Raw genomic sequence first — 17726 nt, 5'->3', positions numbered from 1 at the left:
TTGTTGGACTGTTACAAAAGCCTTGTTCGACCAAATGAGTATCAGCCTTCTCGTACCAAGCACGAGGAGATTGCTTCAACCCATATAAAGCTTTCTTACATCTGCACACTTTATCCTCTTGTCCTTTCTTGACAAAACTGCGAGGCTGCGTTACATAAACTTCCTCAAATATGTCACCATTCAAGAAAGTAGTAAGTTCCAAGGATTTAATATTTACGTACTTACCACAAATTTTGTGTGATCACAAGGTCTTATTGACACATTTACATGATTATACTTAACATGATCACAAAGAATCCGGTTTAGAATGACCTGGAGACCCACTAAAATCCCGCCGGGATTTTTTATTTTTTCGGCGGGCCCGGCGGACTTTTTTATTTTCCCTGCGGGCCCGTCGGGAATACTTAAAATCCCACAGCGGCCATAGAATTATATATATAGGGACCCGATCAGGCCCACTGGGTGTTATTCTTTGAGTCATCTTCTGAGAGAAAGAGAGAGAGAGAGAGAGAGAGAGAGAGAGAGAGAGAGAGAGAGAGAGAGAGAGAGAGAGAGAGAGGGAGAGAGAGAGAGAGAGAGAGAGAGTGTGTGTGTTGGGATTAAATCCCAAGTGGCCTCTTATACGGATATGGCCGCCCCCATCCTAACTCACTTATCACTAACTCTTTGTATATACTCACTTATACTTTTGTGGATAATAAGGTTTTGGGAGATAACCCTTCAAACGATTCTCTACGTACTGTGTAAGCTCTCTGTGTATCTTTGTGTGTGTGTGTGTGTGTGAGTCGATCCACTCTCCGCTCCGCGACTTCAATTGGTATCAGAGCGAGGTGTAGTGCGGTTTTGCGTAATCGCGCGCGCGTGCACTTTTCGGGCAGATTCTGGATCCGGAGCTTGGAAATTCACACTCGGCGTTCCGGGAGTATTTCTAGGAGGCGACTTGGGGTTTTACCCCCCTTTTGAAGCCGTTTATGCCCTCAGAATTTCATTTTGAGCACTATATCAGAAGATAGGTTTCAGCCGCAAAGAAACCCATCTTGTGTAGATTGGCAAGAAGGAGGTGGTCGGCATCAATATCGGCATCGACATACATCACTCATTTGTCTTCAAAGCATCATCTATAGACCAGGTACACATATATATCATCAGATATATATATTGCAGTCTACATTGCTACTTCTTGTGCTTGCCAGGTTCCAGGGGAGGTGTGACCATACGATGGCTTGACACCACTGGAATGTATTGCAGATTGATGTACTGTGATTGTGGGTCTGCTAGTTGTGAGTCACGCTAGCAGACACACCGCCGCAGCGGTCATGGGACAGTGATTGGTCTATTGTAGGATGTATGCTAGTTCTGGGCAGTTTGTTGAGCCATCTGTGAGGGTCGTGTGTGAGGTTTTTTGTAGCCGAGCACTGGGGGCTGGGTTACCCAATGTGAGGTGGATTAGGTTGTTGGAGTTCCACATCCTCTTCGGCGACTTTTATCCCATAGGATGTACGACTTTGTGTAGACACTGGATTGCATCTTATGCGTCAGGCCGTTGAGGCATTGTTCAAGGTTCAGTCTTGAGACAGATACAGGTTTTGTGATCGCCCAGACAGGAGACAGTGTATGCTTACAGGATAGCATATTACAGAGATTTTCAAATTTGTCAGTCATCAGCTATTTATGATTGTTTTTTGAGCTATCTTTTAGTTCCCAGAGCTCAGTTTACAGGGGAGACTCTGTCAAAAGTTTTCAAAATACTGACAGTTCTTGAGGAGAGGTGTTCAGCTTGTTGTTTACAGCTTGTTTATTGTGTACAGAGGCCAATTTACAGGGGAAACTTTGTCGAATTTTTCGCAGGAGTAAACAGTTTGGCAGATACGGCATCTTCTCAAAGTGAGACTCTTTACAACATAAAGAAGCTGGATGGCACAAACTTTCCATTTTGGAAGAAGCAGATTTGGCAGGTTTTGGTGCAAAAAAAACAAGTGAAGCCACTGAAGCTCAAAGGGGAGAGACCAGAAGGTATGGATGAAGATGAGTGGGAAGAGCTTGACGAGTTAGCTTGTTCCACAATCATGCTGACACTGGTAGAAAATGTTTACTTCAATGTAGCAGAAGAGACTACAGCGTATGCCGTATGGAAAAAGCTATGTGGTATGTACGAGAAACAAAGTGCTGCTTCTCATATTTACTGGCTCAAGAAATTGGTGGATTGAAGATGAAGGAAGGGACAGCCATGTCTAATCATTTCAATGAATTTCACACAATTTTCAGCCAGTTAACAACACAGGAGATAGTCTTTCCAAATTCAGTGAAGGCTATGTTTCTCTTAATCACTTTGCTAGACAATTGGGATACTTTTCAGCGTTAAGTAATTCTGTTGCGCCAGAAGGTCTTACAAGTGCCAATGTAGAAGGTAGCTTGCTCACAGAGGAAGTGAATAGGAAGAACATTGACAAAGGCAAAGGCAATAGTGCTTTGGTCGTTCGAGGGAGACAACAGTCTAAACAGAAGAAGGGTAAGAAGGCACAAAACCAAAGTAAGTCTCGTGACTCGAAGTCAAAGGATGACATAGAATGCTACCATTGTGGCAAGAAGGGTCACATGAAGAGAGACTGTACGAAGTGGAAACAAGAAAAAGGCAAAACAAAGAGTTCTGAGCAAGATGAAAAGAAGAGTTCAGTGAAGATTGAAGAGGTGAATGTCACAGGATCTGGTTCAGACAGTGATTCTGGTATAGCAGCTGGTGACATCTTCCTCACAAGCAATCTTGATTCTGTTTTCTTGACTGCAGAGGATGGACATGCTATGACTGATTGGATTATCGACTCAGGGGCATCTTTACATGTTTCTCCGCACAAAGAGTACTTTACATCATATGTGACTACTAAAGATTACGTAAGACTTGGCAATGAGTAGGTTTGTGACATACTTGGAGTGGGAGATGTGCAGTTGAAGTTTCAGAATGGCTCTTCTTTATGGCTCAAGAATGTCAAACATGTTCCAGCAATTCAAAAGAGCTTGATCCGTACATGGAAGTTGGATGATGCGGGTTATGTGACAGTTTTTGGGAACAGCGCTTGGAAGATCTCCAAAGGTTCGATGATTGTAGCACATGGCAGCAAGTCAGGAACTCTGTACACTTTACATGTTTCAGAGGTTAAAAACCATGTAATTAATGTGATTGAGCAGCCAAGTGTGTCACCGTGGCATCGTAGGCTGGGACATATTTCAAAAAGAGGAATGGAAATACTTTCTCATTATGGTTATTTGCCTGGCTTTTCATTTCAAGATTTTGAGTTTTGTGAGCATTGTGTTTATGGTAATCAAACACAGGAACCGCACAGATCAAAGAGGAATCGTAGGGACGAACGGTTAGCGCTTGTGCACAGTGATCTATGTGGACCAATGCCTAGTTTTTCACTAGGGGGAGCAACGTACTTTTGTACATTCATAGATGACTATTCTCGCAAAGTATGGGTTTACTTCTTGAAGCACAAGGATGAGGTGCTCAAGGTCTTTAAGACATTCTTGCAGCTTGTGGAGAATCAGTGTGGTCAGAAGCTGAAGTGCTTAAGGACAGACAATGATGGAGAATACATTTCCAAGGCTTTCCAAGACTTTTGTGAAGAAAAAGGGATAAAGCGGGAACTTACTGCACCATACAATCCTTCACAAAATGGAGTTGCAGAACGTATGAATAGGACCATACAAGAGAAGGTCAGAAGCATGTTGTCAAACGCTGAGTTGCCTGATGGATTTTGGGCAGAAGCAGTGGCTACAGCAGTCCATTTGATCAACAGGTCTCCTAGTAGGGTTCTGGATAAGAGTGAAGTGGCCGAAATGCTATGGACAGGCAAGGCACCTTCGTATAAGCATCTCAGAGTCTTTGGTTGTGAAGCTTATAGCCATATTCCTAAGGAGTTCAGGAATAAGTTAGAACCAAAGAGCAAGAAGTGTATATTTCTTGGCTACGGAGAATCGGGCGAGATGGGTTACCGGCTTTGGGATCCTGAGTCCAGAAAACTTATTCGTAGCAATGATGTGCATTTCAATGAAGCCAAGTTTCACACTAAGCCAGAGAAGACAGAGGAGATCAGAAGAGTTGTCTTCAGGGAAGATGGACCTAGTGCTAGCACATCAAGACAGCATGGTCAGGCTCAGGAACAACATATAGTGGCTAGAGAGGCAGAATCAGTTGTGGTGAGACGTTCTGAGCGTGTCTCCAAACCACCTGATCGTTATGTGCCATCTCTAAATTATGTCATGCTCACAGATTGCGGAGAACCATCTTGTTACAAGGAAGCATTACAAGTGGTTGACTCGAAAAAATGGCAGTTGGCCATGCAGTCATAGATGACAGCTCTTCATAAAAACCATACATGGAAGCTAGTTAAATTACCATAGGGCAAAAAGGCTCTACCTTGTAAATGGGTTTACAGGTATAAGATCACTGCTCATGATAGTCAGCCAAAGTACAAAGCAAGGCTTGTTTCCAAGGGCTTTAAGCAAGAACAAGGCATTGACTTTGATGAAGTCTTCTCCCCAGTGGTTAAGATGACTACATTGAGATGCTTTCTTGCATTGATTGCTATATTGGATTTGGTGTTGCACCAAATGGATGTCAAGACAACGTTCTTGCATGGTGATTTAGATGTGGAAATTTACATGCAGCAGCCAGAAGGGTTTGTTGAGAAAGGCACGGAAGATTTGGTATGCCAGTTGTTAAAGAGTCTTTATGGCTTAAAACAATCACCGAGGGCATGGTACTATAAGTTCCACTAGTTTATGCTTTCTCAAGGCTACAAACGTAGTGAGTTCGATCACTGTCTATATACAAAGAAGGCTAAGGATGGCAGTTGGATGATCCTTATTTTGTATGTGGATGACATGCTGGCAAACACTTGGAAGAAATTTCAGCTTTGAAGTCAAAGATGGCAAAATCGTTTGACATGAAAGACATAGGTGAGGCAAGTCATATACTTGGTATGCGCATGGAGAGAGAGGGATCAAAGAAGTTGATTTGGTTATCTCAAACAGAGTATATTGACAAGGTTTTGCAATGTTTCAATATGGAGAAGGGAAAGGCATTGAGTGTTCCATTGCCACCATATGTGAAACTTAGCAAACAAGATTGTCCTGTGTCTGAGGAAGAAAAGGCTGAAATGGATAAGATTCCATATGCGTCTGCAGTGGGTAGTTTGATGTATGCAATGATTGCTACACGTTCGGATATTGCATTTGCAGTGGGAGTGGTTAGCAGATATATGTCAAATCCCGCCAAGAAACATTGGGAGGCAGTGAAAGGTATCATGAGATACTTAAAACATACAAAGAGTATGCGCATATGCTATGGTAGTCAGGATTTGAGTGTCAGAGGATACACTGACTCAGATTATGCAGGAGACTTGGATAAGAGGAGATCCACATCAGGCTATGTCTTTACATTGGCTGGAGGTGCCATATCATGGCGATCTCGATTACAAGATTGTGTTACGCAGTCTACTACAGAAGCTGAGTATGTTGTAGAAAATGAGGCATGCAAAGAAGCTATTTGGCTTGGTAGATTGGTAGCAGACTTGGGAATCAAAGCAGATATGCTAGAGTTACATTGTGATAGTCAAAGTGCTATACAATTGGCAAAGAATCCAGTGTTCCATTCGAAGACTAAGCATATTGGTATGTGAAATATCACTTCATTAGGGAAGTACTTGAAGACAAGCAGATACAACTGTTGAAGATCCACACCAAGGACAATCCTGCTGATCTACTCACAAAGGGACTTCCAGGAGAGGGCTTTGTGCATTGTCGTGAGTTATTGGGCATTGGATAGATGGCAGCCATGTAAATCTTTGTACATTTATGTTCATAGATTTACAGTTACTTAAAGTGCCACATTGGACTTTAAGTGGGAGGTTGTTGGGATTAAAGCCCAAGTGGCCTCTTATACAGATATGGCCGGCCGCCCACCTAACTCACTTATCACTAACTCTTTGTATATACTCACTTATACTTTTGTGGATAATAAGGTTTTGGGAGATAACCCTTCAAACGATTCTCTGCGTACTGTGTAAGCTCTCTGTGTATCTTTGTGTGTGTGTGTGTGTAAGTCGATCCACGCTCCGCTCCGCGACTTCAGAGAGCTCGTTGACCGCCTTTGCATGCACGTCGAGAGGAGAGGAGAGAGGGAGAGAGGGGGTCATGTGGGAGCATGCTCTGCGTCGCAGTGCACGACAGTAGTAGCGGAGTACCTGACCACACAACCTGAGTATGTGCTGTGTGTGTGTGTATGCGTTGTGTGATAGCGTGCCTTTTTTTGTATTGCATGGCAGTCATAAGGTACCTTACCACACAATGGGAGTGTGTGCGTAAGGTGTTCTACGGAACATTGTTTACCACGGGGGCATCACCTCGGTGATGCGGGGAAGATGGTGTCCTTGTGGTAAGTACTTGCTTATTGTCTGGGTACTACATCGATAACGCGGCAAATCTGGTATTGTTATGGTAAGCCAACTTCCCTTCCCCTTCCACAAAAACATATTGGCATCGATTGGTAACACGACTATATAATGTTGGTATGCAAGCCATTATTTCTCCTTAGATTCGGGCGGCACTCGATCGGTAACACGGCTAATAGAGTGTCGTTTGTCAGAAGCATCTATTTTTGCATAAATGTGGCATTCAGGTTGTTAACCCAGCCGTACAAACGTCATATAATTTGTATATACATGTGCATTTAATTTTTTAAGTATTAAGTATATGAAATACTTGGTCGGTAACGCGGCTGTGAAGAGTATTTCATATACAAATGTTTGAATTGTTTGATTTTGTTGTTTTTAAGTGCCCATATGAAATTATACACTAGCTAATCATATTCAAAAGAATGCTTTATAAATCAATCATCGCTATTTTAAATGCTACATTTACATAAATTTTATGCAAAAAAGTCTTTGTACACAATTGGCATGTTAAATATTCATTTTTATCTTTTTAAAGGACCTCAAGCATGTGTGTTAAATATTATTTTGTATCTTTTTAAAGAGCATCAATTATCATCACTATTTTGAATGCTACATTTACATAAATTCTATGTAAAAAAGTGTGTGAACACAAATTGCATGTTAAATATTAATTTTTATCTTTTTAAAGAGCAAGATATTCTTTGCAATTTCCTAGCCCGATTTGTATACTTCCAATGTTTTAAATGAGCTAAAATAAAATTGACAATATATACATCACGATACATCACAAGGCTTTGAGTTGTTTTAAATTTTTAACTTGTTATGTTAGATCTGGACAATTTTATTAGGAATGACATATTTATTGTATTTTACATGTGCAAACATACCATTTAAAATCAAAATGATTATCAACCTGAATAAATATAATCTTGCTGAATTTTTTGAATTCTTTAAGTCGGTGTGTACTTTGTTTGAACTAGTGTGTGCGCTCGGAGAAATATATAAGTTAAAAATTCAATATATGCTGAAATGTTCTAGAATGTTAACATGTATTGTTTGATATGGATGAAGTTCTTATAAACCACTTGTTCGATCTACATTTTAGACATGTAACAAATTGCAGTTTTAAGTGAAAATTGTTTTCAATTTTTATCAATATTTTCTTGCTCATTTCTTAAAGTCTTCAAAGTGTGAGAGTGTTAGTGCCATTCGCAACCATGAATTTATATTTGATATGCCGTTTTTTATTGTCCAGTGCAAATATGACGCCAGATCAAAAGAAAAGTATTATGTGTGTCATTCGTAAAAAATGTATTTTGGCAATCTCATCATGTGCAGATGGTCGCATACAACAGATTAGTGAAAGCGATGTCTTCATCAAAGAAGTCACTAGCGCTATATGGGAGAACACAGAGCGCACACTGTGAAGTGAATACCAATACGAGTTGTTGATTCTAGCAAAGATTCGAGAATGACCCCCACCACAAGGTTACGACAGTGTTGGGCAATATGAAAGTATGTTACAGAGACTTAAAGGAAGATATCCCTCATGCCTGCTACATGTCAAAATTAGAGCTCTTGGATAAATTGTGGGAGGAACAGAAGTTAAAGATGAAGCGTGTGAAAGCGCAGGACCAAGCAGCCTTACCCCAAGAGATTGAATATGGCCCAAGATGCGTAAGTAGCTTTGGGAGTCGATTCGATGCCAACATCACCGGCACAATCATGCGCATGGATTTGAATGCCAAGTGCGCTCATCTTGTCCGCATCCCTCACGAAGCCTTGGTAGAAGGTATGAGGGTTGGAGCAGGTTCCTTTGGTGTGTGCACATTGTACACCATCAAATGCATCTATTTCTTTCCAGACCACATTACATATGTGGGAAAATGCTACAAGGGAGGGAGTGAGGCAAAATTGACAGCTTTCAGAGAGAGCAAGGAATGCAAACGCTTCACCCCTCCATTGTAAGGTGCATTGGCTTTACCACCAAAGCTCCTTGGATCACAATATTCCCATACTACAATGGGGGTACCGTGGGTGGCATGATGTGTCGCTTACCATTTGCTCACAGATTGTTCAGACGACACATACACAAGCTACAACATGGCTGGAGGTCATTGCCTGCAGCAAATATTCATGTACAAGAGATATACACGACGCAGATCAAAGCAGTGATCGAGCAGATGCTAGCCATTTGTCATGCCTTAATCAATGGCGTTGCGGCTGCCCACTCGATCGGGATAGTGCACAGTGACTTGCACCCATTCAACATAATGTTGGACTTTACTCATGCAAATAAACCCCGCGTTGGCATCATTGATTGGGGGATGATGCTCAAAATGCCAGCTAAGTGCGCATCAATTAATTATCTGCATCCAAGGGCACAGTCAAACTCTACAGTTTTGGAGGCACAGAGAGCAGAGGATGCAGAGATGACTAAGCGACCGTGGATTGCTCCAGAACTATATGATCCACGGTGCACCGATGCACACACAAAAGCGAGTGACATTTATGCATTGGGCTGCCATAAAAGTTTATTTTCTAGAAGAAGTTTTTAACCACCCGGACAAAGATGTTATGAGGGCTATTTGGATTAAAGTAGATTGTTGGATGAACTTAAAAGAGTGGGAACAAAGAAAAAATGCATCTGATGTGTTGATATTTTTCAAAGAACATTTAAAGACAGACTCTAATCCTGTCCAATGTCCCCTTGTTGAACTTGCACCATCATTTTATCCGATCTAAACATTTTTATGATATACATCTTTCTTGTCCAGGGTATTCTTTTTTTTATTGAAGTGTATTATCTGGTCTGGAGTGGTTTACTTCCTTGAGTCAATTATCTTTAGTCATTTCAAATTTATCGTGTTGAGTGTCGGTATTTCAAATTTGCCTTGTGGTTCAATTACCTCCGGCAATTGTGATTTTGTTCAGTCGCATTAGTTGTGGTTTGATTTAGTCGGCTATGACGTCTTATGTAGTGGACTGGAAGTTGCTATCTTGTGCATCTATGAGACTGTTGAATCGTGAGAATATATATTTGCCAATGATATGGAATATTTGTCTATCTGTCAATTGCAGCTCCAAGAGAAAATGGCCGATGAAGAACAAGATATTGGCACCCAATCAGTGCTTGATGATCAACAACAACCGGTTATTAATGCATTTTAGCCCATGAAGTCTCTAGCACACGGTATTTCGGCACAGCAAGCAACGCACACTGCTCGAAGACTCTCAAAATGGGCAAATCCAAACCACATGCAATGGAAAGAGATCAATAAAGAAGTGATGAAGGACATGATCAAAACAATATGGCCATGTGAGGACACAGAGATCAAGAAAGGAAGCTGAAAGGTTTTGAAGTGCAACCATGATGCGATCAAAGAAAACGCTGAGAGGATCTACTTGGAAGTTTATGACCATCCCATGCACAATGCAGATTGTGCGTCATATTTTGCAAAAATATTATATGTTCACTTTGTGCAACAGCGACCATTAGACTTTTCGTTAAAGGAGACAACTGTTGCCACTCATGATATCAGGGAGAGTTGTGTCACTTTCACCCGAGATGAGCTAGCATTGATAGTGGAAGGTGCCAACTACAGTTAAAGACAGAGAAGGATATTTACACGACACAACTGGCAGAGAAAGATGCAAAAATAACACGGCTTTCTATAGCCACCCAAACACCCCAATCCTCACAAGTCCGTATCCAGATTTGGTCCCCTCGTCTACTTCAGATGCATCCTCATCTTCCCAATGTCCAGTTTGCTACAAGAATTTTGATAGATGGAGTGGATATTATACATTGACATGTGGTCATTATTATCACTTCGCCTGTCTTATTCGTTTAATGCAAAATAGTAGCTGATATGCAATCTGTTCACAAGATATTCCACAAGGAATATATATTATGTTTGGCATGAGAAATGAGTATAAATTCAAGCAAGCCCGCCAAGATACCCCTAACACAATTAGAAATCTGTTTGGTGAACAAGATGCTGCTTCATAGCAACACAATTGAGATCGACAAACTATGTATAATCGCGAATATAAAAGCATTGTATATGATCAAAACACATTTGAATACAAGGTCTTTTACGATGGTTTTTGACACGATTTTCATTCTACTCTCAAGCTATATTGAATCTGTGAATTTGTTATCTAGTTTTAAGTCTGAGTGTTGTGATTCTCCTTGTAATTCAACCTCCACATCTTTTATCAAATTCTCTTATATTTCGTTTATAATGCATTGAGATACACCAACATTGAACTCTTCTTCGTCTTTGTTTTGGCAATCATACAACCAGGTTGGCATTTCCTCCTCGTGCCAACACTTTCGATGCGATTCAATATCTTTTTGTTGGAAAACATATACACTAATTTTTTCGCTCTATCTACTAATAGTCTATTGCGAATAGTGCTGTGAACATACTTGTACATACTCCAGTTTCTCTCTAAACTTGAGTTTGCTGCACATTGTGCCAATACTTTCATTGCAAGGGGACGTAAGGTACAGTAATGCTCTCCACCATTTATCATCCACCACTTCCATGCAAGTTGCTCTTTTGCCATTACCTGTACAAATCATTCACAAAAGGACCTTCTTTTAATCTAAATGCACTCATTTCTTTGATGCAATCAAATCGGTCCTGAACTTTGGAGTAGAACGTGTTGACCATGTGATAGAAATGGCTTACCACCTCTGTATTGGACATCAGATCTGAATTCCAATACTCTGGATCGAGCATGTAAGCAATGCTATGGAGTGGACTATGAGTGCTCTTCCACCTTGCATGAAAATACTTGGCCAAAATTTTTCGTTGTTTGTCATAGAACGGTAGTCGCCACTCCTTCTCTACTACAGACTCTTTCAACTCTTTGGGATTTTCAAGACTTTGTTGGACTGACCACCATGTCATCCACACTTTGCCCAAGTTTGGTGCCCTTTGATCAAGGTTGCGGATCGCGAACATAATGGGCATCATTACATGGTAAGCATCCATTACACTCCTCCACCAAGCAGCCTTGTTTACGTCGCGACATAGACATGTAATTTTATCTTTCACTTTTTCTTTCTGCTCAAGCTACCATTCATCAAAAGCCGTGCAATTGAATGTGTCAATCATAGCGCATTTATTGCGGAGAAGTGATTTCAAGTTATAAAAATGCGTGCAAAACCAAGTTTTAGCAGGAAGTTTCAATATCATTGACATGCGCATTCTATACAAATCAAGCACTCTTTGTCGTTTCAAGATAAATTTCACAACCTTACATGCTGTGTTAATTATTTTGGCGAACCATGTGGTTTCTTCTCTAGTGTACCAATACTTCAGCACCAAGTTTAAGCTGTGCATATTACAACCATTGGCAAAAATGTGTGGAAAGCACTTCTTTATTAATTTACTGGCATTTTTACAATTCTTTGCGTTGTCCATGACTACTTGAACAACATGTTCATCACCAATTTCTTTAATTACATTAATCGAGACCTCAAAAATGTATTTGTGACTTTTAATTGCACCAAAACTATCAATCGCTTTTATAAACATTTCTCCCCTTCGAAAAACCAGCATTACATTGATCAACAATCTTCTTTGAATATTTGACCAGCCATCACTCACAATCGTGCATCGTGAAAGCGAAATAATCCCAAGTTTTATTTTGCCAACACGCTGTAACATTTGTCCAAGAAAACATTTTGTATCGTGTGATAAGAAGGAGCTGAAAATCCTGGGCCAAACTCACTGATTTTCTTCCAAGCAGCCTTCCAATGATTGTTGTCCACCATGACCAAAGCACTTCCAGTAAAGAATATTGCTTGGCGAGTGCAGTTTGTGCTTCTTCTAGAGAATGCACTCGAAAGCTTTGATGTAATGATTTTTGACGCATTTGACCAAGTCCACCTTCATTGTGACACTTAAAAGGAACACTGCCTGAAATTTCCTCCCCCTGTGCAGGTTGTTCTCCAAGGTTAGTTGGCGTCACTATAGGATCTGCGGAATTAATATTTGTCTTTGAGAACTCTTGACTCGCAGCCATAGAGCTATATATTTGTTGTCTCTTGCCACCCTTTTTGGCGAGCTCTTCTCTCGAACACTTTGCAATTGCAGGTGCCTGAGGATGTTCACATTTCTTATAACTCTTTTTAACGCTACCCAAAAAATGGTCCCTAATACGTGGTGCACCGTCTGACTTTGTTGTGTGACAAAATTGTATTGCCACTCCACATATCGGTCGCATATGTTGTGAGCATAATCCCACTCTTTGCCAAGAGCTTTTTTATTCTTTGGCTTTTTCGTACCACTTATGCCCACATTTTGCTCCATTTTTAAAAAAGTAAAACTCAAGACAAAAGAACCAGATGTAAAGTGTTTAATTTTTTTTCTTATTTTCAATATATATTTAAAAACCATTCAATATAAAAATAACCATAATGCACAATATGAGATTTTCAATGCACACTAGTCAATCCACATATTGCTCACCTATATTGTGAGCAAGCATACACATTGCAAAACAGTCTATGCATGGCATAATAACTACAACAATGCTATGAATTTATCAATTCAATTATCCTTATAATGATTATTTATATGTCCACTTTGATTTGCAAACAATAAGACACATCTAATTTCAAATGCTACAAAGAATAATCAACTTCTACACTGAATGATGTTAGTTGTTTGCAAAAAAAAACAAACGAAAGCAATAAAATATATGATTGGTCATTTCATGCACTAATAATCTATCATACATAATGCACTCTCTGTATAAACCAATGCATAAACTAACGCAAATAACTCTTCAATATATTCACACCATTGAGGACTACTTGTACCCAGTGAAGGATTGTAGCCCCTCCCCATGCAACCAATTCAATATATAAAAGCTATTTTAACCCAATTAAGGACTATAGCTCTTATATTGTGGAGTGACAATGTATATCAACTCAAATCTATGATGGTGAAAAATGCAAGACTTCAAGGATCTTTAGATGCCCAGTACACTAGTACAGGACATCCGATCCTTGACTATCAACTCATCATTTACATATGCTCATGTTCTAAAACCAATTACAGCCCTCATTTGGACCAATGGCTTTGTCACAATGAGCTTAACTCTCCAAGTTTTCAATTGTTTTGGTTTTGTACCTTTATGTTGGTAAAAGAATTAAAAAAATTTAGAAGTGGTTACCGAATTAAGAATCACATTCGGCCCAAAAAAAGGACCTGTGACTCTGTAACCTTAGGTCAATTCACAAGGAGATGACTATACCCGGTACTCGGATACACTCCCCAAGGATCTGCCTAGCTAAAGGACCGCGATTAGCATTGTTTACTATACATAATTACTCTTGTCGGGCTTTTACATTTTCCTGGCGGGCTCGCCGGGTATATATAATTACCCGACTGGCCCACCGGGAAAATGTAAAAGCTCGGCGGACCCCGCAAGGAAAAATGAAAAGGTCGGAGGGCTAACTGGCTCTATGGCTTTTTGCAGGTCATAATCAAAGTCACATTAACAATTAACATGATCACGTGATTTTCTTGTGTAAATACTAGAGTTATTAACGTAATCACACGATCGCGATTATGTTAATGAAAGCCCTGGCAGTAACAATGTTTGACTGATGTACATCCCAACCAAAATGAGCTGCCAATGCACATAGAAAACGCACAGTAGTCATACGACAAGTGAGTGCAAAAGTCACTTCATAATCTAAGCCTTTTTTTTGTGCATAACATTTTGCAACAAGTCAAGCCTTATAGTGATCAATCTCACCATCCGGCTTGTGTTTCAACTTGTAAACCCACTTCATACCAATGGCCTTTTTGCCATGAGGCAAATCACATAAAGTCCGTGTGTCATTTTTTATAAGTGCATCATATTCTGATTGCATGGTAGCCATCCAATTTTTTGAATTATGTGCTTCATCAAGAGACAGAGGCTCCTCAACATCATGTAAGCTAGACACAACCAAATCATAACAATCTGATGCATAAGATACATGGCGGGAACCTGAACGAGTACGACTAGACAAAGGTGCATCCAATTTACTGTCACACAAAATATGCACTAGCCATTTAGGCATACCTCTAGCCTGCTCATTCTCAGCCCTTTCCTCATCAAGTACATCATATACATCTGCATTAGTAATAGGCCAATCTGTAACATTTTTAGAAACCCCATTGGCTGTACATTTGCCTCATTGGAATTTACATTTGAATTTCCACCACTAAAAAGAGGCAACAAAGTGTCATATATGTCTTGTGAGCTTACATTACTGTCTCTAGTACATGACGACAAGGACCGAACATAATCTTCCACAAACACAACATTGCGTGAGACCAAGATACGCTTTGTTTGCGGATGATACAACCTGTAACCTTTGCTTTCAGCACTGTAACCAACAAAAATACATTTGACAACCTTATCATCCAATTTCCTGCGCTGTGTTTGTGGCACCAAAGCATATGCCAAACAACCAAAAACACGCATGTGCTCAATAGAAGGCTTTCTATCATGCCATGCTTCATATGGAGTAATAGACTACAAAGATTTTGTAGGACACCTGTTTAGTACATAAGTGGAACACATGATGGCCTCAAGCCAAAACGACTGCGGCAAAGCTTGACTTTTGACCATACACCATGCCATTTTCGTAAGTGACCTATTTTTCCTCTCAGCAACACCATTTTGATGAGGCGTATAAGGCACTTTACATTGGTGTTTTATCCCACGACTAGCCAAAAATGCATTAAATTCATGAGACATATACTCCCCCCCTCGATCGGAACGGAGGGTGCCCATAATACATTTCAAGACATTTTTAGCCATAGCCAGAAATTGTTTGAAGCACATACACACTTCGAACTTCACTTTAAGCGGATATACCCATGCATGCCTAGAGTAATCATCAATGAAAGTCATGAAGTAAAGATAATTGCCCAAGGATAGAGTTTGCATGGGCCCACAAACATCACTATGCACAAGCTGCAACTTGTATGTGGCTCTAACTGAACCATCCTTTGGAAACTTTGAACGCTGCATCTTATCCAAAATACAGCCTTCACAAACATGTTTGACAGGTGCTTCAAGGGAGGCGGCAAAGAAGCAACCATATCAGATTTTTGCAAACGTAGCAAACTTGGAAAATTCAGATGTCCAAAATGTGCATGCCAAAGTTTTGCATCTAAAATAGCCAAGTCTAGAAAGTGTAGATACAGACAAAAGAATCTTCTTGATCCCAGGTACATATAGTGCATCAACAAGTGTGAAATAACTGCCATTTGCAACAGTAAGCACAATCTTTCCAACTCCCTGAACTGGATAAGAGGCATTGTTGGCACAAGTAACTGAATTCCCATGAGGGACATACTCAAGAGAGGTGAACGAATCATGATGTGAGGTAATGTGCTTTGTATCACCACTGTCAAATATACCACACATGTGAATCTGCAGCAAATGATATGCATGCATCATGGACAATAGGATTATAGGTACACTCTGCACTAAAAGCCCATTCTGCATCAACATCAGCATCACAGTCTCCTTTCACAGAAGACTCAACAATACCTGCATTTGTAGTGGAACCAACATTTGCAGTGGGACCACCTTCTTTCTTCTTAGCCTCTTTGGCCTTCAACTTAGGACACTGCTTAATTAAGTGATCATTAGCTTTACAATAATGGCAACACATCTTCTTTTTACCCTTATCGCCAAGATTCCCATAGAATTTTTGCCAACAGAAGCATTAGGAGTAGATGATTTACCACTCGCAAAAGAACCATGAGAAGTGGCTACATTGCTGTTACCACCTTTTCTTTGAGCAGCAATAAAGGCATGTTCAACTGCACGCTGTCTAGTCCCTTTCTGAAACGTGACTCTTGCAACAACAATGTACACAATGCGTCAAACTTGACAACTTCGGGATTTCCTTGGGTCATAAGTCTCCAAGTACTAGCAAAAGTCTGGTAAGAATCTGGCAAGGCATCAATAACAAATTACAGAAGGGAACTGTCAGAAATGACTTCACCTGCGGAAATAAGTTGCTCATTGGTATCCTTGACACCAACAAGGAAAGTGTCCATGTCATCTTCCTCATGCATAATCTTCGACTCCAGCTCTTTACGCAACAATGCAATTTTTGCCTCATTGCAACTTGCATAAAGACCAACAAAAATATCCCAAGCCTGTTTTGCAGATTTCGTTGAAGGAATGTGGGGAGTAATAGTGCGCTTCACAGACAACACAATCAATGCATGGGCCAGTGCATCTTTTATGTCCCAAACAAGCTTGCTCAGTTGTAGGCAAAAGAACTCTAATAGAAGAAATCCTTGCAGCAAGACTTGCAACATCCTCAACATCGCCTTTATCCTCAGAACCAGGACGTACATCAATGCCCTGCACAATGTTCCAAACGACCTTCGACACAAGAACAAGTTGCATCATATAAGCCCACATAGGGTAATTGTCCCCATCCAATCTATTCTCAGTAGCAAACATCTTGAACACATCTGTGTTGTTGTTAGTCATGGTATATACTGTACCTGATGTGAAAACTGCCCAAAAAGAGGAGAAGAAAAGCGGGAACAACACGTGCTATATAGCACAAACCATAGAAGACCGTAAGAGATCTGTTATGTAGAAAATAACACTGACAAATTTTTTGCACAAAATGACAAAATAGCCTGTGCAGTACTGCCTGTAGTGGAAACAGAGTTCGAAATGAGCCCAAATAAAAAATATGAGCAAGTGAGCAGGCGTGTGTTGGAGTTGCTGGCGACTAAGCCTGGGAGGATGCAACCAGCTCTGATACCAATTGTTGGAATTAGCGTTGCAGGAAAACACACAGCTTGGAGAAGACGAAGAAAGCTCAAAGCACACAACAAAGTGTGTATTACTTAGCGTGCAAGAAAAAGATAGATAGCCATAGAAATGATGGGCGTATATACAATGCACAGGGGAAAAAACCTCCTAGTGAGGGAAAAAATGCCTCGGTGGTCCTAAGTGTGTTCACACACATCACTACCACATGTATATGGTAGCAACGAGTAGTGGCCGTGTAGGGATATCACTACCACACACATGTATATGGTAGCAATGAGTAGTGGCCGTGTAGGGATATCCTTGTTTTGAAGCCGTTAGGAAATGCATATAAATATGTGAGAGTTTATATTAATAAGACAAAATCATTACATTAGCACCATGCTCAAATTGAGCTATGGTCAAATACATTCCAAAGGAGGCTGATGACCAGGCTTTTCTCAA

Source organism: Adiantum capillus-veneris, chromosome 17 (assembly GCF_014529385.1).
Source record: "Adiantum capillus-veneris isolate H3 chromosome 17, ASM1452938v2, whole genome shotgun sequence".
Taxonomy (NCBI): domain Eukaryota; kingdom Viridiplantae; phylum Streptophyta; class Polypodiopsida; order Polypodiales; family Pteridaceae; genus Adiantum; species Adiantum capillus-veneris.
This window is presented reverse-complemented; position numbering follows the sequence as displayed.